We start from the raw sequence: 25,479 nt of genomic DNA on the forward strand, positions 1-25,479 counted from the left end.
CAAGCCACAGATTGGGAGACGATAATCACAAAGCATGTATCTGATAAGGACTAGTTTTTAGAACAGCACTGTCCAATATGCTAGTCATTAGCCAACGTAGCTATTTCAATTTAAACTAATTAAAATTAAATACAATTAAAAATACACTTCCTCATTTGCAGTAGCCACATTTCACAATAAATATATTGGACTATGCAGAAAATTCTATGTGACAGAACTGATCTATAATGTAAAAAAAACCCCACGATTCACAATAAAAAGACAACTCAATTGAAAAATAGATAAAATGTTTGAAAATATGTTTCATAAAAGTGAAGATAGGGACTTCCCTGGTGGCGCAGTGGTTAAGAATCCGCCTGCCAATGCAGGGAACACGGGTTCGATCCCTGCTCCAGGAAGATCCCACATGCCGCGGAGCAACTAAGCCCATGTGCTGCAACTACTGAAGCTTGCGTGCCTAGAGCCTGTGCTCTGCGACAAGAGAAGCCACCACAATGAGAAGCCCATGCACTGCAACGAAGAGTAGCCCCCACTCTCTGCAACTAGAGAAAGCCCGTGCGCAGCAAGAAAGACCCAACACAGCCAAAAAGTAAAAATTTTTTTAAATTAAAAAAAAAGTGAAGATACATTAATAGCCAGTAAGTACATGAAAAAAGTACTCAACATTATTAGTCAACAGGGAAATTCAAATTAAAATTACAATGGTATATCAGTTACAACACACCACTAGAATGGTTAAAATTTAAAGGAATGACAAAACCAAATATTGACAAGGTTGTGGGGTAACTGGAACTTTCTTACATTACTGGTGGGAATTTAAAATGGCATAACCACTTTGGAAAATAGTCTGGCATTAGAAGACCTAAATATATAACTATCCTATGACCCAGCAGCTCCACTCCTAGGCATAAAATGAAAACATATTTCCCTCAAAGAATTGAATGCAAGTGTTCATAACAGCTTTATTCATAATAGCTCCAAATTGAAAATAGCCCAGATGTACATAAATAGAAGAATGGATTTTTAAATTGTATATTTATAAATAAGCAATGAAGAGGAACAGACATGAAACAACATAGATAAATCTAAAAAACATTATGCTAGTGAAAGAAATCTTACACATGAGAGCACATACTGTATGATTCCATTTATATCAAATTCTAGAACAGGCAAAAATAATCCATGATGGAGAAAAAATTAGAACAGTGATTCCAGAGGAGGTGAGGGCAGAGATTATTTGGAAAGGGGCATGAGGGAAATCTTCTGGAGGGATGGTAATGTCCCATATGTCATAGTGGTTTGGACTACCCATACCTATGTGTAAAAGTCAGTGAATATACACTTAAGATTTGCACATTTCATTACATGTAAATTTCACATTTTAAAAACTGTACTGAACTCTAGTTATTGGTACACATACTGAATGAAGTATTTAGGGAGAAGTATACTGTTAACTGCAATTAACGTTAAAATGCATCAAAAAAATTAGATGGGTTAATAGATGGATAGACAGATGAATAGATGGCTATGTGACAGAAAAAGTAGAGTAAAAAGTTAATAGTAAACCTAGGTGGTATGAATAGATTTCAATGTAAAATTATTTCACTCTAAAATTTTTTCAACTTTGCTATATGTTTGAATTTTTTATAATAAAATGTTGGTGAGAAAGAAAAAGCTACCCCAGGCCTTCCAAAGGCAGAATTCCAGTGTTAAATCTCCAAAATAAAAATTAAGACAAAAATATAATGTCAAAATCATATTTTCTCTTGCTCTTTTCCACAGCTTCATCTTACAGGTCCCTGAGCTGCACTTCTTTATCCCATATGAGATAATTCCATCCCTTCAAGCATTCTGAGTGTTATCAAAAAAGAAACACTCAGGATCTTTGCAACTGCAATTTTTACTTAAAGCTCTGTTTTTATCTTCTGTGCTTTTATCTTCTGTGCAGGTTCTGATTTAGAGTTTCTAGATTTTGGTAATCCCACCCAACTCAAAATGGGGGGACTTCCCTGGCGGTCCAGTGGTTAAGACTCCATGCTTCCATTTGAGGGGACAGGTGTTCCATCCCTGGTCAGGGAACTAAGACCCCACATGCTGCATGGTGCGGCCAAAAAAAAAAAAATCAAATCAAAATGGGGATGAGCACTGACTAGTAATATTATTTCCAAAAATAAAGTAGAAACAAGGAGTCAGGAATAAAAGAAAATGATTTAAAAAGAATGTAAGTAATGCTATTCTCCAATAAAAGAGTACAGTATAAAAAAGGTGGAGGGAGAGAAAATTTACAGTAGCGAAACCTGACAAACACTACCTCAGCCAGGTGATCAAGTCAACATCGACAGAGATAGGTCATGTTGATCCGTATGTACCTGTTACATAATAAAGAACTTGACGGCCCTTTATCCCTGGTTCCTGGGAAGGAGACTCGAAATCCTTGGAATTTCCCATGTGATAGGGGTATCTTTTATTCATGAGTCCCTTGGACCATATCTGAGTTTATGCTAATAACTTAGGATGGAAGCTGGCCAGGCCAGAGAGACCAACTATGTGATTAGAGGGTTGGGGCTTTGAGCCAGGTGATTATCAGCCCAGCCTGACCCCATCCACGGAGGGGAGGTACACTGGAGATTGAGTTCAATCAAATGGTCAATGATTCAATCAATCATGCCTATGTAATGAAATCTCAATATAAATGCAGGACACCAAAGCTCAGAAGAGCTTCCTGGTTGGTGAGCACATTGATGTGCCAGGTGGGTGATGCACCCTGATTCCATGGGGAGAGAGCATGGAAACTCTGTGTTGGAGATCCTCCCAAACTGCCCCCTATGTGTCTCTTCACTTGGCTGGTCCTGATTTGTATCCTTTATAATAAAGCTGTAATCATAAACATACCTCTTTCCCGAGTTATGTGAGTTGTTTCAGTGAATTAGCAAACCTGCTAATTCAGGGGTTTGTGGGAACCCCTGAATTTGTGGCCGTTTGATCAGAAGTGCAGGTAGGCAGGGAAACCCCAAACTGGCATCTGAAGCGTGGACAGTCTTGTTGACTGTGCCCTTAATCTGGAGTCTGTGCTAAATACAGGTGGTTAGCATCAGAATTATGTTGCAATATTGCAGTACCCTTGATATGATGCGATGAAAATGGCATTATATCTCCATGGTCTTCCTCCCCAAAACCCACAACCCCAGTCTAATCATGAGCAAAACAGAGAAATTCCAGTTGAGGGACGTTCTATAAAATACCTAATCAGTACTCCTCAAAATTGTGAAGGTCATCAAAAGCAAGGAAAGTGTGAGAAACTGTCACAGCCAAGGAGACATGATGATTAAATTTAATGTAGTAGCCTAGATAGGATCCTGGAACAAAAAGGACAGTAGGTAAAAAACTTAAGAGACCTGAATAAAGTATGGACGTTAATTAATAATGATGTATCAATATTGGTTCATTAATTGTGACCAGTGTAACACATTAAGGTAAGATATTTATAATAAGGAAAAGTGAATGTGGGGAATGTGAAAACATTCTGTACAATCTTCACAACTTTCTGTAAACCTAAAATTATTCTAAAATAAAAATTTTATTTAAAAAAAGCATGTAGAGGAAAAATCAAAATGGATATCTAAGGGTCTAGAACACAATACTACACTAAATAAATCAGTGGTTAGTGATAAGTTGCTGTTAACTGACAAGAGTTTAGTTGCTAGTACAAGCATCCAGGAATCTTAAGTCAATTCAACAATTTTTAAATGCAGTACTTATTGAGCTATCTTTCCAGTTAAGCATATCTAGCTGAACACATTTATTAGCTCTCACTAATGGGAAAAGGAAATATAAAATTTATAAACCCACAAGGACAAAGAAAATGGGAGAGAAGATAATAACCAACAAGTGATGTCAAAGTCTCAGAAGATAGAAAGCAGATAGAACAGAAGCAACGGACCCAGGAGGGCAGAGGCACTGCTGTTAAGTGCCTGCAGAGAAGCTTATTGTACTGGCAGAGCCAAAGAGAGCTTAAGACTTTGTGGCATCAGTTACCATGGAAAGCAAGAGTTAGGTATGAAACTGAAAATATAGGAATTTGTTGCAAGTCTGCACAACAAGCTGAAGATCCCTAGGTTTACTCACTTAGGCCATCACTCTTTATCCTGCACCACCCCCTTGCAGAATACCAGAACTATTTTGTCAGAAGAAAATCAACAATAGACTCCAGAGTCAGAAAGACCAGACACAGTGAAGGGTGATGGACTGCGGCTGGAAACAGCAGCAATGCTCCAGAGTTAATTTGTACTAGCTCATAGGAACTGCTAAATTTTCAGGAATTTTGTAAGTCGGTTGTTAAACACAGCCATTAAAAAAATATTAAACTATATAAGCTTACGACTAAATAAATTGTATCAAAAACAGACATAATATACACTCAAAGGCTATAACTTCCTAATTATTTTTCCTACATTTTACTATTTATACTCTTGAGATTATTTATATCTATTGTATCTGCATGATAGAAATACTATACAATGATGAACTACCGTGCATGTCTTCCCAACTCTGCATTCAGTGACATCATGTTAATAGCCTGAAATTGGACATGGTGGGAATATTTATACCACAGATATTGGGTTGTTACAAATCAGGGCTTTTTCTTCTTTCAGAGAGTTAGTTGCTATTATTTGCCAGCACATCACTGAGAAGGATTAAGCAAAAGTCTAATTGTGGGACCCATAATCACTTTTACCACCACTATCCCTGCTTCTAGAATGCTTGCAGCTATCCGTATACCTCTTTGAGGATTCTTTTTTGGAGAAATTAAAATCCTAAAAGAAAATATCTACAGATGCTGCTCTTTTGGAGTTTCAAAAAAAAAAAAAAAGAGCTTACTTGCTACCTAACCACCCTACAAAGTAGTCCACTCACATGCATAAAACTTCCAATCAACTCTCTAGGACCTTTTGCAAAAATAAAGAGACAACTTTATATCACCTGACAATTGAAGAAAGCCTCCAACCTTAAAAAACAAATAACAAAAAACAAACAAACAACAAAAAAAAACAGAAAAGAGTAACTCAGAAGAAATAGAGACAATGCAGGTAGCAGAAGAAAACTTTTCAAAACAATAATTAACAGTCTCAGATTTAAAAGAGAATGTTACATCCATGAAAACAAGATGTATTTCTTAAGAACTATCAAAGAAGAGATCTCGGCAATTAGAAATTGGAGAGCCAAAATAAACAATTCAGTAGAATGGTTGAAAGCTAAAACTGAGGAAATTTCCCAGAATATTAGAACAGTGAGAAAAGGATGGGGAAAAAAAAAGGGAGAGAGAGGTAAGAAAATTAATCTAAGAGCTCCAACTAATAGGAGTTCCAAAAGGGGAATAGAGAAAATTAAGGGGAAAATTTTATCAACGAACTATGCTTCAGTTAGAAGTCATTTGGTTGCAGTTGACAAAATAGCCAAGCAAAAACAGCAAAAATAATAAAAGGGTTTAATTATCTCATATAACACGAGGTCCAGAGGTAGGCTGTTCCACGTTTGGGGCTTTGACTCAATCAACTCTGCCGTATCTCATTATTTTGGCATTTTATCCTTAAGTTTGTTTCCTCTACATAGCAAGAAGGCTATCACAGTTTTAAAGTGACAACATGCCCTTTCACAAGTACATCCAAAGCAGGGAAAAAGAGACAACACAATGAACCCTTTCCATGCATCTGGCTCATATCAGAAAATAAAACCATCCCCTGAAACTCTCCTTCCCCCAGCAGACTTCTTTTATTTCACTAACCAGAAAAGCATTACATGGCCACCATTAGTTACAAAGTTAAACTGGAAAAACAAGTATCTGGCAAATGGGAATGGGATTACCATGGCTAGCTTTAACATTCATTATGTATTTGTGCTCTGGGACTGGGCACATTGTCTGGATAAAATCAGAATTCTGTTAGCAAGGAATATCGGGAGAATGTCTGTTGACCAGGCAACTAAGAGTGTCTTCTATAATAATGCAAGGAAAATGTCAAGAACTGAAGGATACAGATTTCCAGACTGAAAGGATATATCAAAGGCCAACCACAGTGAAAACATCAAAAGACCAACACAAAGACACATCTTCTAAATACTTCTTAAAGGTACATTCAGAAGTTAGGGAATTAGAAGGACACTACACTTCTCAACAGAAACCAAAGAAATTAGAAGAAAATAAAGCAATTCAAAATTCTGAGATAAAAGCCATTTTCAAGCTAGTATTCTGTACTCAACTAGACTCTTTTTAGATATTCAAGTCTTCAAGAAGTTCACTTCCCATGTATCATTTCTTAGGACACTACTAGAGTATGTGCTTCAGCAGAACAAAGAAGTAAACCAAGAATGTCATAGGATTCTAGAGGTATTGATAGCCAGCCTAGACAATTCCTAGACATGATTAAACAGAAAGAAGGTAGGGCCCAAGAAGGAGGTTTCCAGGAAGAAATAGAATTTATAGAGTGCCTAATGTGTTCAACCATCTTCCTAGAAAAAAATCAGCAAAAATTTTTTAAAAACCTAAGAAATAAAAAAATGAAATATTAACCAACTAGTGGAAAAATAAAAGACTGTGCCAGAAAGAAAATATATTTAGGAAACACTATGGTATTTGAAATATCATATTATTTTAAACAAATTTTGAATTAACCAAAAATTTTAATATAACTAAATTGGGAGGATAGAAGGAGAGTATAGCTGTCAGTCAGATCCCAACAGGAAGTAGATGGTACCCTCAAATTAGGATAAACCAAAAGAGTGTGTTTACAAAGGGATTATTTACAAAGATGTGGGCAGTATGTAAGAGAATCACAGTATTGGACCCCCTAGGCCCAAAGGAGGAAGGAAGGGAGCAGTGGCCAAAACCCAAAAGAAGAAAGCTGTAAGGCCCCTTTGAATGAAACAATGACCTTTGTCACTGGGAGGGAGTTAGGGTAAAGTTAGGGTTAGCCTCTCTCACTTCCCTCCCTCATACTTCCTATCTGCTCCCCACTGACCAAACCCAACAAGAAGCCAGAGAGTATGGGAGCCACAGATGTGATCCATACAGGTGAGATTCTTGGGACAGAGAGCAGGTGGATGGTGGAACTGGATGGGGCAAACAGGAGACATCTGGCACAGAGGTGAAATGTGATGGTGTGAAAGAGCTAAATCCTCATCTACCATAATAAGTCAGTTTTCAAAACTGATGAATCAAAAGATGGCAGTATATGGATATTATTTATCTGCACAAAAGCAAATACCACAAGAAATACTTGGTAATGAACATTCCTGAAGAAGGTACTATATGGAGAAAGGTACAGAAGTAGGAAAATTCAAGGAGTAGTCAAAGAACAAGTGACCCAGTTTGTTTATACCATAAGGAATCTGTAAAGGAAAAGTGGGAGATAAAACTGAAGTGACAGGTTGGGGTCATATCACAGCACTTCCAAATGCCAGACTGAGGGTTCTGTATTTAAACAGTATTGAGCCTTAAGTAAGGGAGTGACATAAAGAGAGCTGAGCTCCAAGAAAGATTGATCTGCCAGTGATAGGTAGGATTAATTAAAGTAACAAAAACCTAGAGAACATGATACTTAGTAGCTTCTATTTCATAGTCCCAGTTAGAGTTTTCAAGTACCTAATTTATAACAGTGGTAATGAGATTAGAAAGGATGACATTACCCTAAAAGATATTTGGAAACAACATTGTAAGCAATTGTTTATTAAAGTGGGTATAGGAGAAGGATAGGGAAGAGTTAAAAACGACTACAAGGATTTGAGCCTGGATAAACTGGAAAATCATAGTGCTATGAAAACCAGTGATGGCATTAGTCCAGGACAGGAGCAAGTCTGGGTAAATATTGATTTAACAAATATCCATTGAATACCCACCACACAGCAAGCACTATTGTAGGCAATGGGGAAACAGCAGTGAGCAAAATTTACAGAAGTTCCTACCCTCATGGAGCTTACATTCTGGTAGAGGAAGACAGACAGTGGTTAAAACAAGTAAGTGCTCTGGAGGCTAGAGGTCCTAGGGAGAAATCCAAAGCAGAAATGTGGAACTGGGAGTTTGAGATGATTAATTTGCATTTAGTGATGAGTTTGAGATGGACCTGGGATATCCAGATGGAGATGCCCAGATAACTAAAACTCAAGAGAAGTTAGAGCTAGAGAAGTGAAATAGAGATTTTGGAGTTAGAAACAGGAGAGCCAGAACATGATCTAAGGGGTCAGCTTACTGTTCACAGGGTAATATCTTTTTGATTTAGCTACTACATTCCCCAGTATGAGCTCTAGTTTTGCAGATCGAAAGAAATTCTATTTTGTCAGTGTCTCCAAAGCTGACTGGGTTTGGGACAACTAACACATGCTAAAAAACAGACTGATGTAAGGTCAGAATTTTAATTTTACAATGAGAAACCACTTTCAGCTCAACTGTAGGGCTCACTTTATTTAGAAAAGTGTACATAGGTAGCTAGAATATCTGACTCCTTCTTGCTTATCACAGAATCAGAGCTAGGAGAATTAGCTGAACAATGTCAAAGCTGTGATAGCCCCATGCACTCCTTAACCCCATAGAGAGACATCTGAAGGGAACAGTAATCCTTCTGCCTGGTGATCTGTCCACCATCTTCTCAGACAGAAGTAGAAACATGATGTCAAGCTTCTCCCCTTTGACTCTCTTCCTTCTAGGTGCCTTACAGACTCTTCCCTGCATTCCCTTTTACTTAGAATAATACATAGTTCTTTTGGAGCTAGGATACACTTAGATACTATTGTTATGATTTATGGAATCTTGTGGTTTGGCAGGAATTAGAATGGCAATAGCTTCATCTCTAAAGTATTTAGAACCATCCAGGAACTTTTCCAGGGCTCACGGGTGGAAGCTATATGTCATAATATCCTGAGAGGACTCAAGAAAACACTTAGGAAAAACATCTTAACCTACAATCATGTTCTTCCCACCCCCTTCTACTCATTTTGGCACGTGACTTATGTCTTATGACTTATGATGTGAGAGGCTGAACTGAGAAGTGAATGAAAATGTGTTGATGTTGAAGATGTGTTACTCTGTTTTTTAGCACCTACTATGTGCCAGGCACTTTGCTAAATGCTAGGATATAATAGAGAGTACCTCATGGGGTTTGCAGTTTATTGAGGCAGGAAATACAAACCTTTGTCAAAGTTAATTCCTGTGAATCTGTCTTAGATGTCACATCACACCCCTGGCCCCCACAATGTCAGGACTCATCATGAAAACAATGAAGTTTTCTAAGATTCTACAAGCCAGATCTATCTCTACTGTTACCTCAACAAGGCCATGGGTATTGAGGGGGAATGGGTGCCCCGGTCATAATAACAGCTACTGACAACAAATAATATATGCAGAAAAGAACAGGTGGAATCATGAGCCTGTATAGGCAAGAAAAGAGAGCCAAAAACAGAACCATGAAAAATGGTTCTAGGAGACGAGCAAGAAGAAATGAAGCCAGCAAAGGAAATGGGAATAGTTTGAAGAGAAATAGGAAAAGCAGATGACACTATGCCACAGAAAGCAAGGAAGAAGGGAGGAATGAGCATTGGATTCAGAGACAAAGAAGTCATTGGTCATCTTTAAGAGGGTAATTTCAATGAGATGGTGGGGTTTGAAGCCAGAAAAGAAGATGAATATGAGTGGGTGTGTGGTAGAGAAGCAGCAACAACACGTGTCTCCTAGAAGAGCAAGAAACTAGCCCGTCTCTGTCTCTCCTCAAATAACCTGAGCTAAGGAGAGGAAAGGGCCCTCCTCATCCAGGAAGGCCATCTCTTCCATATTATAGAGTGACCAACTCTTCCAGTGTGCTCAGATTCTCCCAGGTTTAGCACCAAAAGTCCCACATGTGGGGCCAGTCCTAGGTAAACTGGTACTGTTGGCACCTGATATTCATATGGGTATGACACTTTATTTTGGTGAAGTTTTAGATACCTGCTGGTAATCATCGTTTTAAACAATTTTATTGTGGTATAATTTACATACCATAAAATTCACCAGTTTTGGTGATCATTTAAAGCAAGGCTCAACCCAAGCTGTACATTAAAATCACTGGGGAGCTTTTCATGAATACCAGTGACAAACTCTCACTCCCAGGGATGCCCAGATGTTGTTACTTTTTGAAAGCAAACCCAGTTAGGGTCTTCCCTGGTGGCACAGTGGTTAAGAATCCACCTGCCAATGCAGGGGACACGGGTTCGAGCCCTGGTCTCAGAAGATCTCACATGCCATGGAGCAACTAAGCCCATGCACCGCAACTACTGAGCCTGTGCTCTAGAGCCCACGAGCCACAACTACTGAGCCCGCATGACACAACTACTGAAACCTGCACACCTAGACCCTGTGCTCCACAATAAGAGAAGCCACAGCAATGAGAAGCCTGTGCACCACAACTAAGAGTAGCGCCTGCTCACCGCAACTAGAGAAAGCCCACATGCAGCAACAAAGACCCAACGCAGCCAAAAGCAAATAAAATAAAGTAAAATAAAATAAAATAAAAGCAAACCCAGTTAATTCTAATGTGCATCCAGGATAAAGAACAACACGCAATATCAATGCTCTTCTAACTTTTCAAGAAGGAGAAATGAAGTAAGCACTCAAATGGATATGATAATGTAGGCTTCTTAAACTGAGTAAATATTTGAAAAGAGTGGGAAAAAAAGAGTATTTCAAGTATTTTTTATTTTGAATTCTAGTGCCAAATTCTAGAACTTAGATGAATTTTTCCTTTCATTAAAATGCAGTATAGTAATTATCTTGCTAGGAAAATTATAATGTATGTCCACATTTTGCATGAAATCCTGCTTCTGATTACACAACAGTCCTACAAATAAGAAAGTATAATTTATAATTTTATACAGATGAATACATGTTTCCTTGGAATGTGTAAAAGGGAATGTTTCAAAATTCAAATCTTCAGTCAGCATTCCAACAGCTTTTACATGCTAAAGCGTCATTGATTTCTGTGTAAAAGGGGATTGTCTTTTCTGTAACAGTATTATTCTCTGACTCCAAATCAATTAAAGATACCCTGCTATATCCACAAAAGACTCCCTAAGAACTCAATGCTAATTCCTAAAAATGTTCCAGTTTTTTAAAATTTTATTCACTAAGGCACTGGACTGATTCATATTGAACAGGACTGACATCCAAAAAAAGTACATTACTTGAAATTATTTATTGTATATGCTCATTACTAGCTATGAGTGAAAAAGATCCTATATAAAGGCTACTTTTTGATTAATAATAGTACAGTGATTATGAGTCAGTTTACAATTTCAGTGAGCAAGAAATATAACTTTATTTTCCTACAACTTAAATTAGTTTCTATCTCAAACCCTAATTCCGCCTGTATGGAGCATGGCATAGGCTCTATTCTTGCCTGTCTCAAATAGTCATGGGGTATACGCTCTCCTTGGGGCTTTGTCCAAAAGGCAAGGCCAAAGACCTTCAATGTGAGACCCACCAACATCTATTTTTCCATTTCTTCCTTTCTGTCGCTACTCTTCCAAGGCACCCTGATGAAGGGCATCTATGAAAAACCCAGAGCTAACATCTTACTTAATAGTGAAAGACAGAACGCTTTTTCCCTAAGACCAGGAGAAAGACAAAGATGTCCACTCCCACCAGTTCTACTCAACATTGTCCTGGAGGTTCTAGCCAGGGCAGGTAGCCAAGTAAATGAAAACTCATCCAGATTGGAAAGTAAAAAGCAAAACTATCTCTATTTGCAGATGATATGATCTCATACATAGGAAATCCTAATGAATCTACTAAGAACTGCTAGAGCTGATAAAACAATTCATAAGATTGCAGGATACAAAAATCAGTTGTATTTCTCCACACTAGCAATAAACAACCCCAAAATGATAATCATCAGACAAATGCAAATCAAAACCACAATGAGATATCACTTCACACATGTCAGAATGGTTATCATCAAAAAGACCACAAATATTCAATAATACAAGGTGGCAAAGATATGGAGAAAAGGGAACCCTTGTACACTGCTGGTGGGAATGTAAATTGGTGCAGCCACTATGGAAAACAGTATGGAGGTTCCTCAAAAAACTAAAAATAGAGCTACCATATGACCCAGCAATTCCACTCCTGGGTATACATCTGAAGAAAACAAAAGCACTGATTCAAAAAGATACATACACCCCGATGTTTATAGCAGCATTATTTACAATAGGCAAGATATGGAAGCAACCTAAATGTCCATCAACAGATGAATGGATAAAGAAGATGTGGTACACACACACACACACACACACACACACATATATATATATACATACATATAATGAATTACTACTCAGCCAGAAAAAAGAATGAAATTTTGAATAAACTCATAGAAATGGAATGTAAGTTAGTGGTTGCCTAAGTTTGGGGGGTTTGGATAGAAATTGGGAATGACTGCTAATGGTTATGAGGTTTCTTTTGGGGTAATGAAAATGTTCTAAAATTGATTGTGGTGATGGACACGTTACTCTGTGAATATACTAAAAACCATTGAATTCTATAGTTTAAATTGGTAAACTGTACAGTATGTGAATTATGTCTCAATAAAGCTATTTAAAAAGTAAGCAGTTGATTGAGGATATTTCTGGAAATAAGAATAAAAAGTGATAGATTTAAAGTAAGCAACACTATATATATTTCTTATCTCTAAAATTTTTCAGTATATTTGAATACACTGGACCAAAAGTCTAAAACTCTAGACTGTAATCACCAGATAACAACAAACTTCACATGAGATAAAAAAGAAGTCATTTCACACCTATGCTTAAGATTCTGCCATAGATTGAATCTCATTGATTCTAAGGAGAAAATGTGTTTACAAGTTGACAGCTAGCTTATAAGATGGTTGCCACAATTCCAAACCTTCCAACCCGACATGGCAACGTGCAGCAGAAAAAGAGGGTGCTTCATCCTGTGTGCCTCTTTTTAAGAGTAAGGAAACCTTTCCCAGGTTGCAGATTTCCCCTCATTCCTCATTGGTCACAATTATGTCTCATGCTCCTTCCTAAATCAGACTTTGTGTGGGTGTGGGAGGGGATTGTTATAATTGACTCAGACCAGTCAGGATTTACCTGTGTCAAGAGGATGAGGAGTAGATACCAAAACAAAATCAGGATTCTGCTGGCAAGGAAGAAGGGGGAAGGGATGTTGGGTGGGCACCAGTAGACCCTCCTATACACCAACGACAAAAGAGAAACATGAAATAAAAACTTCATTGCACCTTCTTCAGCTCAGAACAAGGTATGTGCCCTTCATTCTGTGCCAAGTCAAAATAAAGCAAGAATTTTATGGCCTCCTGGAGCTATTGGATTTCTCCAGGGATTTTTTTCCCCCTCAAAAAGCAACCTTTACTTACTGGAAAAGGGGTTCCACGGCACACATTTTAGGAAGTCATCAGAAACTTATTTCCAAGTCTTTGCTAGCACATTATTAGCAAAAGCCACTGTTCCCTACCAGTGGTCCTTCACCATACAATTTTGGATGAATGCGTAGTTATAGAACACTATCAGTTTCTTACTTCTTGGGATTAGTGTCATTCAGTTACTTAACAAATGTTTATTAAGCACAGCTAACCCGGTGCCATATTAATGATGATTAACATCTACTGAATGCCTACTACATGCCAGGTACTGTAGCTATTACCACAGTTTTTATTCCACAGATAAGTGAGTTGTCAAATGGTTAAGTATCTTGCCAGAGAACACAAAAATAAGTAAGGCATGAATCACTATTTTACAGACAACAAAGGAAACTGAGACTTACAACAAGCCATTTGCCTGAGGATAAGTAACATAGGAGAGGAGCTGGCAGAATCAGGACTCGAACCAGGAGAGTCTAATTGCAAAGCTGGTGCTAATAAACTGCTGCACTGTGTATTCATGGAGGATATTTTGTCTTAAAAGATGTAAATAAGTGTAGTTCATGCTCACCCAGTTAGACAATGGCTTTCCAAATAATATATTCAAAAATCCATATTGATTTTTGTAGAACAGCTTCAAGAGAATGTCTTGATTATTCCAGACGCCACTCAAGTCTCAAACTTCCATCTCAGATTTCTACCGCAAAGGTGGCTGTTCTGAGCCATTTATTTGTAACACACAGTTTACCAGATTTGTTTCTAATAATGGGTACCAGTTAGGCTTACTGGATTTAAAGACAAAAACTCTGCCTACTTATACATGCTGTATATCAATAATATCTCAATAAAACTGGGGGGGGGAAAGAACTCTGCCTGATCCGTCAATATTATAGTTCAACTCTGCCAAGCAGGTGGTCAACTTAAAAGGATGATGGAATGTATTAAGGAGAATCAGGATCAGATTGTTGGAACACCAACTGTGTGTCAGAAAGGATCGACCAGTTTAACTAGATTTCGCATCCCTCACCAAGTCACTCCATAGTCAATAAGAGGAGATTGTCCTGTCTAATTATCAATGGTACTCTGACTTCCATTCTCCTTGCTGACATCCCGTCAGAGTCTCCTTCCTCCAGGATATCTTCCCAGATCCCTCTCATCAGAGTCGACTGGTGTTAAAACAATTTGTTATCTTTTTCTTCCTGTTGTGAGCTGAACTGTGTCTCCCCAAAATTCATATGTTGAAGCCCTAACTCCCAGTACCTCAGAATGTGACTGTATTTAGAGATAGGGCCTTTAAAATGTGATTAAGTTAAAATGAGGCCTTTAGGGTGGGTCCTAATCCAACCTGACTGGTGTCCTTATAAGAAGAGAAAATTTGGACACACAAAGAGATGAGCACACACAGAATAAAGACCATGTGAGGACACAGGAAGAAGGCCACCATCTGCAAGGCAAGGAGAGAGGTCTCAGAAGAAACCAAGCCTGCTAACACCTTGATCTTAGACTTCTAGCCTACAGAACTGTGAGAAAATAAGTATTCTGTTGTTTAAGCCACCCTGTCTGTGGGTTTTTGTTATGGCAGCCCTAGTACACTAACATACTTCCCTATCTTATGAGACCCTCTGAAGGAGAGTCCATGTCATATTCAACTTTGTATGTTTCACAAAGCCTTGACCATTAAAGACATTTTTAAAATGTTAATCTCATTATTATTACTGTTTTAAAATTTGCTTCAAATATCCTCATCCAAATGTAGATGCTGAGGCTCTGCAAGACCAATAAATAACAACATAACATTCAATTACAAAAAAATTATGTAATATTCTGCTACGTGCTAGGTGTTTGATATACAAAGAGGAGTAAGACTATTCTTACCCTCAAGGAATTTATTTCTAGTATTCTACAAAGACATGTAAATGAATAATTGCAATTGTGCTTGACTAATTCCAGTGACAGGGTTAGGGAATGAGGAAGTCATGCCTTAGCAGATATTTGAAGACTACTTTGCTCATAAAACTGTCTTCACTCATTTATTTCATGAGAGAAGCATGCATCTTATTTCTATGTATATAGATGAGTCAGTGGGGCACACCAGCCTGTTCTGGTATAGATCTTGCCACATCCAAATTAATCTGACAACGATGGTTCCACTAAAAGCAGTCCCTCTAGAACCACCTGGTAACAAGCGTTTATTTCATGAGGATAAGAATGATTCTTTTCTAGCCACCACAACTGCTCAAGTGTTGTCACCTAGTGTCTTTATATCCACCCGTACAACATAGATGCAAGTTCAATTTAAACAGACAACTGCCTTGCTGGTTCAAGGTTTTGTTAGCTCAGCAGGAAGGGATGTTATGAATGCCAGAAATTCTTCAATGTTGTCGCTTTTGTTCTTTTTTGGTGAAGGAATGGTTAGGCCAGAGTAGTTGTCCGAATAGAGAACCTTTGTTGAAGGCTTTATAATTTGCTATCTAAATAGTACATTTTAATCATCTAGAAAATGAGAGGGTTGAACAAGATCATCTCAAATGTCCCTTTCTGTTTTAAAATTCTTTGATTCTGTAATCAATAGCCTGATTTTTTAAATGTGAAAAAGCCTCAAAAAACCTTAAGATAAGTTTCTAGCTCATTCATGCACACTTACAATTTATTCATTCAGGATTATATTACATAACAGTAGTAGTTATACATGATGCTAAAAACTAATTCATTCCTGAAATTCATTTAATTTTTACTGAACTTTGAATGTTTTTGATGTTCCATTTTAAAATTCCTCAGGGTATAGCCCAATATAATATACTACATTATCTCAATATCTAAATATGTCATTGAGGAAAAAAATATTTTTATTGATTCCAAGAATGATGCTCCTATATAAAAATACTGGATTTTAAGAAGGACGTTTCCCTGGGGAAAAAAAAGAGTTTTGGTCTCTACTACAAAATAACTTATTTTGAAAGCTAATAATTGAAGTATTTTTAAGACATTAAATACTTCCTTTCTTTAATAAGAATTACTATTCAATGTTTATTTCATTTATAATAAAAGATCAGCTGAATTTCTTAATGCCAAAAAAGTTTCTCCTAATGCTTTTAATTCTCACTGAAGCTCACTCAGACCCTTATATCTGAGTGGAAATGATGTCACTAATTTCAGATAAAATTAATACATAATTCAGATGAACTGTAGTGGTTTCAAAATGGAAATCAAGGTACATGGTTTACATTCACAGATCTCCTTTATGAAATCTGACATTAATGTGCCTCTTCATTCCTTCCTTCCTCTAGACCTCACTGTCTTCTCTCTCTAGCTCTCTTTTTTCTTCTCCTTTCTTTCACAGATTAAACTAAAGAAATATAAAACTTAGGTAGCTGTGACCTAGGTAGCCTATTCCAGAACCATGTCATCGAAAGAACACAATCCAAAGACAAAAAGGAGTTCAAAAACAAGGCAAGTCCTTTACTTGTGCTGTTCAAATACCAAGAAGAGAACTCACGATTCACTTCAACACCTCTTAAAGTCCCCTGTATTCTCTCCCACGTCCTCACACATCCCAGGTAGTTCCTTGCTTCTTTTTGAACAAGCCCCTAGAACACTTTTCACCCAACCCTAGCCCTCTTGTTCTTCTCTTGTACCCTTTTGGTCCCAATTCTTTTCATAAAATTTCAAAAGAATCAGGTTGGTAGTTTATGTGTTAGTAATTTATGTTCAGTTACACCTTTCAAGTGCTTTATAGGGTATATGAAGAAGCACAGACCCTACCCTTAAAAGCCTATAGCTGAAGAGGGTAGACTCAACATTTGTTGTGTTTCTAGGTAAGTCAAGTGCTGTGTCAAGCACCATGGATGTAAAGATTCATAGCAAGAGTGTCTGCCTTCGGGAAGCTGACAGCCAGTGTGGAGGTGGCCACATGGACAGATAACCATAATGCAGTGTGACAGATGCTAAAATAAACTCTACACAGAAAGTGCTATGGAGACCTGATAGAAATTCTTTAAAAATGACTCACTGTCCAGTACTCTTAGTTAATGATATTAGCTTTCTCCTTCTTATAGGAACTCCAATTCTGAAAACAGTTCATTTTTTTTTTCCCACTTTCCCTACCTCTCTGCACTACTAGCCCCCAGAGTTTTACAGCTTCATTTTTATTTCTAGTAATATCCTCCCAATACATGGTAGGCTGGGGCAGGGATGGTGAGAAAGAGGGGTAAAAAAAACCTGACCCTTATCTCCCAGAGGAAAGAAATTTTGAAACTGCCAGAAACATGATAGAGTTGTCAGAACTACATGATTCAGCCCTATGAACTATGACATATGTGGTCTGGGGTTTTTTTGTGTGTGTTCCATAGCAGTATAGTAATCAAAAATTTCACAAAGATTAAAAAAACTAAAACTCACCCCTATGTTCAAGTAATCTGTGTCTTCTCAACTATCGACTCACATTCTTCCAATGCCCTTTTCATCATATCTGACTCCTGCAATGCCTTCCTAAGTGGGCTCTGCTCCAGTTTCTCCCAATTCTAATCCACTAACCTACTTGTAGATTAATTATCCTAAATACTGCTTCATCATGTCACTCCCTTTAAAAAATTGCAATAGGGACTTCCCTGATGGTGCAGTGGTTACGAATGGGCCTGTCAATGCAGGGGACACGGGTTCAAGCCCTGGCCCAGGAGGATCCCACATGCCACGGAGCAGCGAAGCCCGCGAGCCACAACTACTGAAGGCCGAGCGCCTAGAGCCCATGCTCCACAACAAGAGAAGCCACCACAATGAGAAGCCCGTGCACCGCAACAAAGAGTAGCCCTTGCTCACCACAACTAAAGAAAGCCCACGCAGCAACAAAGACCCAACACAGACAAAAATAAATAAATAAATTTATAAAAAATAGTAATAATAGTTGTGTTGTTTAAAAAAATTTTTTTTAAATAAATAAAAAACTGCAATAACACCCCAATGCCTGTAGGATAAAGTTCAAATTTTTCAGCTTCACATAAAGGGTCTTGAAAATTTGGCCCAAACTATCATCTTTGCAACCTTATTTCTTTTTACCCCTAACTCAATCATATGCTCTAGTCCAGGGGTGCCCAAGCCCCGGTACCCATCCGCGGCCTGTTAGGAATCGGGCCACACAGCAAGAGGTGAGTGGCAGCCGAGGGAAGCTTCATCTGCCACTCCCCATCGCTCCCCATTGCTCGCATTACCGCCTGAACCATCCCTCCCCCCACCGCTCCCCACCCTGTTAGCGGAAAAATTGTCTTCCACTAAACCAGTCCCTGGTGCCAAAAAGGTTGGGGACTGCTGTAGTCTAGTCAACTCAAATGCTCAGCCTCTCCAAGAAACATTTCTTGATTTATATCTGCCTAGTAATCCTTTTTCTGAGAACTTCTTCTCCCTTCCAACAACATGGTTACAATTACCGTGTCCTTACAAGGTAACCCTGATTGCCATTGGTGATTGATCCAAGGGTAACACCTGACCCAAGCTGGCCGAATGAGTTCTTTCCCTGAGGAATTTAGAATGGAAACTGAGATAGTCCATGCTCAGTCTAGCTGTCCTTTTCTGCCATGTAGACCAGAAACAATTAAGAGCTGATCTGTAGTAAGAAATGAAGTAGATATATAGAAGCAAAGACAAGAGATAAAAAGAAAGGACTACAGTCACGGTCCATTCTGTTCATCTAACCAAGCTGCATCCTGCCCTTGGTCCCCAAGAGTCACTGCTGCAATCATAATAATAAATTACCCCCCTTGCTTAGGTTATCTTAGATAGATTCTGTTACTTGCATCCCAAAAGAGTTGTAATTAATCTAATCATATTTGCATTTTAGAGCAAATGTGTCCACAACGTGGAAAGAGGATGGGCTAATAAGAGAACAGAGGCAATGAAACCAGTCAGAAGGCAATTGGAAGGGTCCAGGTACAGAATTTAGTGATGACTGGATGTGGGAGGTGAGGAAGGGAGGTCGGGACTGAGAATGACCTGAAGGCTGTATGATGGGTGCAGAGTAAGAATGAAAATACTAAAGAATTTGGGCGATGATACTGAGCTCAGCTGTGCATGAGAAAATTTATATGGAAGCACCTAGCACAATTTCTAGGACACAGTAGTTGGTCCATACATGTCAGTGTCTTAGGTCCCTTCTCCCACACCCTTACGTTTTATCTCCCCTGTTAGGCTGTAAGCTCCTACAGGGCAAGGATTACACACTACTGTATACTTCTCCCTTGCCCTCACAGTGACTACTCAGGTCCTGGTACACTATAGACACTCATTAAATATTTGTTGATTTCATTGATTTTATGCAAGACAATTTTGTTTTGATTGCTTATAATAATATATCTTGTCAAACTGAACACTCTGAATAGTATTGTATAGACCTGCTTTTTTGGACAAAGAATTGAAAAAATGCTTTCCTCACTGTAATCTTGTTTGATTTTGGAATGGTCTTTTAAAAGTCTGAATTCTAATAAATGATCATTTTCTTTTTGATGAGTAAGAAATAAATAAAATCCAGACACAAAAAGAATAAATAAGTAAGCTTTTCATAAATATGTATAAATCTGAAAATGCTTAGTAAACATCTATGCACAATACTTAAAGATAAATCTGAAAGCTGAATACAAAGCCTGACTCCTAATATAAAAACAAACTAATTAAAGCCAAGGATTTAGAATTTGAAACAATTCCTGTTGTTGAATCTCAATATCTATCTCAGATATAACTAGAAAACTTTTAGAGCATTAATTCCTTCTTAATTCTCTATACAAAAGATTATTCTTATTATCCAATATATATTATCTCTCTATGAATTATCTATATATTTAATATATCAACTGTATGTAATATATAACTATCATATAATAATAGATTATGTAATATATTAATATATATTATCTATGTAGAGAGAAAATGTAAATGTGGCAAATATATTGAAATTAAATACCTTTTATCTTACCTAATTCCACTGCCATGGAGATATACAATCAATCCAAGAAAGTCATGACTGGACAGCTTTTATTAACCTGAGTTGAAGAGGAGAGATGAGCCATGGTCTATGCAGAGCTGCTGTATTTGGCCAGTATACCTGTGCAGACTCCTGGGCATTAATAGAAAAGAACACAACCTGAGAAAGAACCCTCTGATGTGGGAAATGTAGGCCACCCTATATAAAGTGTGATCTGAGACGCAATGAAATGCTCACCTACCATGGTGTCCCAAATTCCACCCGTGGGAGCATTCTTTTGAGTTAAGAATATTATCTCTGGGAGACTTCTGTTAAAATGCACATATTCAGTAAAAGTGATAAAGCATTGACTTGCTGATACCTATAAATTCATTGTCATGATTCGTTTGTTTTAATAACTCCCTATCACCTAACAGAGAACCATGTTTTGGTCCTTCGGCCTCTACCTACCTCTCTCAACCTCATTTTTTGCCATTCTACTCTTCCCAGCAAACCCTTCCTTCTACCTTCATGGCTGGTGCATTTTCAGTCCTTCAGGTTTTCAAATTAAATGCGATCTCTAAGAAAAGCCTTCCCTCACCACTCAAACCAAAGCAGGGCCCCACTCTATCAGAGCTCTCCTCAGAGCACTACTAACAATATGTTATTCTTTTATCTTTTTCATTTATTTGTTGGTTACCTGTCTCCCCCTAGGAGCTTCAGGTCAACGACCTTGAGTACGTTTTTCTCCATTATAATCCTAGCCCTACATAGTGCCAAGCACATAGTAAAGGCTTGATAAATATTTGTTAAGTAAGCGAATAAATGATAAAGTGATAGAACACTTCTAGAAGTTTGTATCAAAAGTATCAAAAGGGGCTTCCCTGGTGGCTCAGTGGTTGAGAATTTGCCTGCCAATGCAGGGGACACGGGTTCGAGCCCTGGTCTGGGAAGATCCCACATGCCGCGGAACAACTAGGCCCGTGAGCCACAATTGCTGAGCCTGCGCGTTTGGAGCCTGTGGTCCACAACAAGAAAGGCCGTGATGATGAGAGGCCCGCGCACCGCGATGAAGAGTGGCCTCCACTTGCCACAACTGGAGAAAGCCCTCGCACAGAAACGAAGACCCCACACAGCCATAAATAAATAATAAATAAATAAAAATTAAAAAAAAAAAAAAGTATCAAAAGACCTTAAAATGTTGACACAGAGTGATCAAATAATTCTTCTAGGAATTTATCTTAAGGAAATAATTGGAAATGTACAGATTTATACACAGATACTTCATCACAGACTTGTTTATACAAGGAAAAACGGGATCTGAATGTCCAGAAATAAGAAAAGTATTAAATAAGTGACATTTTAAAAGAATATTTAATGCCATGATAAAATGCTCATGATATAACAGTAAACAGAAAAAGCAGGACAAAAAGAGTTTATACAGTGCGATCTCAATTTTGCAAACAGTAAAAGAGTATAAATGCATAGGAAAGAATTGTTATGTGTAGCAATGTAACAAAATATTAATGGCACTTATCTATAGGTGATGTATAAGTGGCTTTTATTATTAATGATATTCTATATTTTTAAAAATTCTCTACAATAAATATGTATTGCTTTTATAAGTGGATGAAAGCAATACATTTTAAAATATAAACGTAAACACCTAATGTGTGAAAAACTAATTACTGTGCTAATTATTGAAGGATTCAACACTTTTGAATGAATGATCAACACTTTTCCCACTCTCCAGCGGTTTGTAATTTATAACATAAGTAAACTTATTTCCAAAACCAAATGGGATCTGGCAACTGGAGCCATTAGCGGATCAGGAAGAGGATGGATGAAGACGATAAAATGGTGAGATTGGGTGAGGCAGGGTGTGGCAGCACAAATGAGAAGAAGGGAAACAAGAAGGGAGATGAGGGAACCCGGAGGACAAACTTCAACTATTTTCATCCTTTCAACAAATACTTACTGAGTGTCCACTGGGCCAGGTATTTCGCTAGGCCATAGTATTTCAAAGATGAATAAAACATAGTTGTAGCCTGCCCTGAAATTACAGTGGAGCAGGCTGGTAAGAAAAGCAATTATATTAGAGCTCTATTATATAATTATTAACAAGATATTCTGTGAGTATAGACAAAGGGCACCCAGCTCACATCAGAATAGATGTGGTCAGAAAACACTTCTAAGGGAACAAAACTCATGCTAACTCCCAAAGGACAAAATACAGAATTCCAGTCAAGTGAGACAAAACACAAGGTACAGAAGCATGAAACTGCATGGCTATCAGGAGGCTTTAATCTGCATGTAGCCCTAACTAGGACCCCAAGTATCTGCTAGAAGCGAAATGTCATTTGCTCTGGGCTCCATACAAAATGCATATGCCTAAATGAATGGCAGGTTTGCAACCTTCCCTGAACAAGCCTTTATGGTGTAAATCCAGACGTAATTAATGTTTGTGGACAGACTAGTATGTCTCAAGTATTTTAACCTGTTATTTCTTTTTTTTTTTTTTTGGCTGCACTGTGCAGCATGCGGGATCTTAGTTCCCCAACCAGGGATTGAACCGGCGCCTCCTGCAGTGGAAGCGCAAAGTCTTAACCACTGGACCGCCAGAGAAGTCCCAACCTGTTATTTCTTTTATACTCTAAGAGATAACAAAGCTCTTTCTCAGGACAAACAGCACGTCAGGGTACTTGACTACAGGTGGCAGCTGGTCTGGAGCAGCCAGACATAGCAGCAGATCTGGAGGGCAGAGAAAAGACTTTCTTTCATTTCTATTGCCAGCCCTTTTTCTTCAAGAAAGAGGGGAATCAAGTTGATTTAGTCTACTGGGTACATTGTACAATCAATACATCACTTGTTTTTATGTCTCAATCTTCCCTCTTTGAAGGGCATTTAAATTCAGCTTGGTGGGATTATGTGGGCTAAGCTGTGATGACTTAGTTTCTCACCCCTTTGCCTCATGGGATACGCTAGGGCTACCCTTACATCAAAGCCTGGAAGTAAAGAACTGGAGAATCTGCAGCCACTGACCCTGCTCTCCAAAATCATAAGATCTCATGTGGACCGTAGAAATATATGAAACAATTGCCATAAACACCGAATGAATAAATATTTAGTAAATAAAAAAGTAATAAAATATTTATAGTTTACCAGAAGATCCTCTAGGCCACTTTTTTTTTTTTTTGCTTTACTTTTTTACGCCTTAATCTAAAGCCTAAATCCTGAATGGGCTTTTAAATCTCATTTTGAATAATTCAGAGTTTGGGGAAACAACCCATAATGTCAATATGCCAATGTAATAGCTAAAGAAGCATTCTCACAAAGTAATATATTAAAATCAACTCAGTAAGCTCCCAGAAGGGGAATCTACCATATGTTTAACCTCTCCATACTAAATATACTACATGACTCATGTACATCTATTGATTAAATTTATGTCTAGCCCAATTGCCACTCTTCTCACTAGATTTAGGACCTCTAGAATATGTCTACATAAACATTATAAAGAATATGTATTTCCTATTCTTTGAGGATGGCATTTCCAGATACAGGATATTAGATTACAAGCACAAAATCGGCATTATGTTCAAAATAAAGAGAATACTCAACTGATTTGTCAAGTATAAACTTATTCTGGTTGGTTGTCAATGAAATGTCAACATCTTTAAAAGAGGGAATTTTGAAAAGAGGAAATAAAATTTATACACAGACAAAATATTCAACTTCAAAGAAAAGCAAACTAAAATAATAATTAAGATCATTTTATTAGTAAAAGATGGTTGCTGATGACAGGTTGTTTTAGACTTTCTACACTCAACACTCAACTTTTTCTTTGAGTAATTTCCCCTTCCTTATTCCAGTGATCTTGGAGGGATTGACAAACACAATTGTCCTGTCTGCCTCCCCCTTGGATGAGCACATGACACAGGCCTGATGAATCAGAGTCCTTCCCCAGGACTGATATTTGAACAAAAGTGGGAAGTTCTCTCATTCCACACTTTTTACTGACTTTGGACCAACATAAGCTTGTTGGCCAGCTTCTCCAGTTGCGTGGAAGAAGTCCATTTTCTGTAGGAGAGAAGAGGCCAACAAGTAGAGGAAAACAAATGGGAGATAGTGTAAGAGAGAGGGAAAAGGAGAAGGGAAAAAGAGATCTGACCTAATAGTATCATTGATGCCATTTAGTAAAGCCCAAAGTTAGTTCAACGCCTATATTTTCCCCAGTACATGAACAAGTAAATTCCCTTTTTTTGTTTAAACTAGTTTAGGTTAGGCGTTTTGATTTGCAATTAAGATCACCAATATAGTGCCTCTCCAATTTTAGTGACAATATCCACTATTATGGAGAAATAATTATGCACATGTAATTGCTATGCATTACTATTAGATTTTCTTTTGGTCTCATGCAACAGAAATATGACTACAGTTTCTTAACTAAATATGGATTAATTTATTCTTGTAACAAGAACCAGAGGAAAGAGTCCAGAGCTGGTACAGATGTTCAAGAAAATCACCAGCTGCTTCTAGCCTCCTGTTCTACCATCTTAACTTGTAGCCTTCATCCTCAAAGTTGCAAGAAGGCTGCTCTACTTATAGTCAAGGAGAAAGGAAGGGAAAAAGGGAAATGTGTGTGCCAGCTGGTTCCTTTTAATTAGTGAAACAAAATTGTTTCTGAAAGCTCAACCCAGCTACCTTCATAAACCAGAATACAGTCCTAAAGACATACCCAGCTGCAAGACAGTCTGAGGAAGTGAGGTTTTTATAACAACTCACATCTCTATAAAAGAAAGTCTTTTATTAACAAAGATGAGAATGAATATTGAGTAGGTATTATTTCAGTGGCCTTATAAGTTGGTGCAGCATTTGTGGAAAGCAATTTTTTTAATTAAGAAGTTTATTGTTTATTATTTATTTATTTATATTTTTGGCTGCGTCAGGTCTTAGTTGTGGCACACTGGATCTTCGTTGAGGCATGCGGGATTTTTCATTGCAGCGCACAGGCTCTTCATTGCAGCACACAGGCTTCTCTCTAGCTATGGCGTGTGGGTTTTCTCTTCTCTAGTTGAGGTGCACAGGCTCCAGGGTGCGTGGGCTCTGTAGTTTGTA

Source organism: Eschrichtius robustus, chromosome 1, assembly GCF_028021215.1.
Source record: "Eschrichtius robustus isolate mEscRob2 chromosome 1, mEscRob2.pri, whole genome shotgun sequence".
Classification (NCBI taxonomy): domain Eukaryota; kingdom Metazoa; phylum Chordata; class Mammalia; order Artiodactyla; family Eschrichtiidae; genus Eschrichtius; species Eschrichtius robustus.